The following is a 2,766-nucleotide window of genomic DNA, read 5'->3' on the forward strand; positions in this document are numbered from 1 at the left end:
GTGTGTGTTTGTGCACACATTTGTGTGTGAGAGGGAGAGAGTGTATGTGGAGTAGAGAGACCACTGATGATGTAAACCTAGTATAAGGGAAGGGGGAATGGTTTGACATGTGTAGTAGCGAGATAGCACGGGTGCGGGTGGGGGGAGCACACTATTTGGAAGAGACATCGAGTGTGTGTGGGGGAGAGGGGTGTGAGAGCAAGAGAAAGAGAGAGCTAGCGCCGGAGAGAGAGAGAGAGGAAGAGAGGGGGCGAGAGGGGTTGTTTGTGTCCATAAATGGCGTATAGATAGGGAGACAATGTTGATGTTGTCCGAAATTGGCCTATGAACGGAGACGCAAGGGAAGCGAGTCATCGTGTGTGTGATAGGGACTTCATGAGAGAGCTAGAGTAGATGGTGTAGAGAACAATGTGTGAAATCAAGAACGATTATACATTAGGGAGCTATGCAAAGAGTCACGACATATATGTATACAGGGAAGGAGCTGGGGCGGGTCCGCATGTGGGAGAGATAGAAAGAGGAGAGTGGTGCACAAGGAGACAAAGTGTGCTTGTTTGTAGTGGGGGTGGTGTGTGAGGTGAGTGCACGAGAACCACATAACTAGGGAGATAGACGTTTGGGGACGACGTTTTGTGTGTATGGGAAATATACACTCTACATAGTGCGTGTGCTTGGGTAAGAGAGATAGCGGGAGACCTAGAGAGTGATGGAAGAGATGTGTGCATGCCCGAGAGACAAAGTGATAGAGACCTATGTTGGGGCCCGGACTTTACAAGAGAGAGGGGTGTTAATGTGCTCGTGTGTTGGTGTTTGGGGGAGAGAATGACTTCTCTCTCTCTCTCTCTGTGTGTGTGGTGGGGGGGGGGGTTGACTTCAGATAAAGAGTGAGGAGTCTATATTTGAGGGACTTTAGCATAATTGAGATATTGTGCACTCATGGTTGATCAATTTGTTTCACAATTTGTACTATGAGATAATGATACTTTTGAACATGCGTGATATACCTTGATGTACCAGAATTACAAACCTAAGATTGGAATTTTGGAATTCGACTCCATCATTAGCTTTTGTAATTCACTTAAACGGAGGTACATTTTTTAAGCCGGGATTTCGTGATTTCAAATTCATATATCAAACCTAGAGATATACACATACGAGCATGTTCAAACTTTATAATCATCCACTTTATTCATACACATACACATTTTTGCTTTTGTCATCATATTTAGGATAAACACATTTGGAATTTCATTTGAATTGGACCGTATGATGGTATTTGCTTGTAGTAGCTCAATGATCCATATTTGAATTGAATGGACAATCTAAGTTTCGAGTTGGAGACATTGATTTTCAGAACTTGCACATTTTTTTTGCGTGCAAAACAAACAAATTGTCGGCCATGATATCATAGTCGGCCGTACGAGAGCAGAATACTTATAATTTTAGGTGCCAAAAGCTTTCAAACTTCCCGCTCACATCGAAATATCACACGCCCGAAAGTTTAGCCCTGCGATATTCATGTTTTACCCCTTCCACATGAATGGAAAAGGGCTGCTTTGGTAACTCCATTGTTTTCCCCTCTTTGCCCCCAACATTCTTCACCAGAGCCCCTCCCCTTGCCCTCCCCGACCCCCCAACCATGGCAAGCCGCCGAATCTAGTCCTCCGCCGCAGCGGTGGACCTCACACCCCGCCGGATCAACCTTCCGCACCTTGGAACCCCCAACTGCCAACTCACCACTTCACCGGAGCCGCTTCAGCGACTGGCTTGTCCACCGCTCCAGATCTCCTTGACCGCCATCATGGTCCACCCCACCAGATCTGCTTAACCGGCGCCCTCGTCCACCACAGCGTAGGCCCTTTACTGACTCCCTCGTCCTCCCCTTCACTGTCCCTTCATACAAGCCCTCGTCCGCCACAACAGATCCGCCTCGCCGAAAGCAGTGTACAACGCGCCTGCCGAAGCCTTCGTCCACTGCACCAGACCCACTCCACGGATGCCATATTCAACTCCACCGGCCTTGCTTTACCGATGCCGCAGCCTCATCAGGTTATTTCGATTTGTACTCCTTCGGTTTTTCTCTTTATCGTGCAACTGTTCACTTACCACAGATGAGCTTTCTTGTATGTCGACAGGCGCCGCAACCGTAGCACTGGAGCCGCTTCAGCGACGGCGACAGCCGGCCCAAACTCAACCGCAACACGAGCACCATCGACGATCCTTAGCTATCAAGTATGACAATGATACCCATACGCCACCGAGAATCAGGTACTATTATCCAACGGCTGGCGCCTACGTTCACTTTCCTAGCATAAGCACTGCACCTTTGAATTTCTTCAGGCCATCATTCAGTTTTTCATGAGACGCGTTATTCTGCTTGCACCTGTAGGGCCATACTTCTGGCAGTGAACATGTTACATGTGCTAAATTACATACCAATGCACATATAGTTAATATGCTTTAGTTTTGTTCTGATGCCACCTGTTGGTTCCATCAGACTGCTTAATGTTCTCTATGCTTAATTACACATCAGCAAACTAGCATGTGGTTCCGCTGCTTTTTGTTCGTTTTACCCTACATTTTCTGATGCTAGCTATTACATCACTGCTCCAAGCCTCTGTTCATTACTTGTTTGTGTGTTCTTGATCTTCCCAAGTTGCACGACTAATTTGATGCTTCTATTAATTATGGAGCTGCCAACCCCATCAAGCAAAATATTTGTTCTTTTGGGGCTGGCACCTCAAACAAGCATAAAAATAGAGGGAA

The sequence above is a fragment of the Triticum urartu genome, chromosome 1 (genome assembly GCF_003073215.2).
Source record: "Triticum urartu cultivar G1812 chromosome 1, Tu2.1, whole genome shotgun sequence".
Lineage (NCBI taxonomy): Eukaryota > Viridiplantae > Streptophyta > Magnoliopsida > Poales > Poaceae > Triticum > Triticum urartu.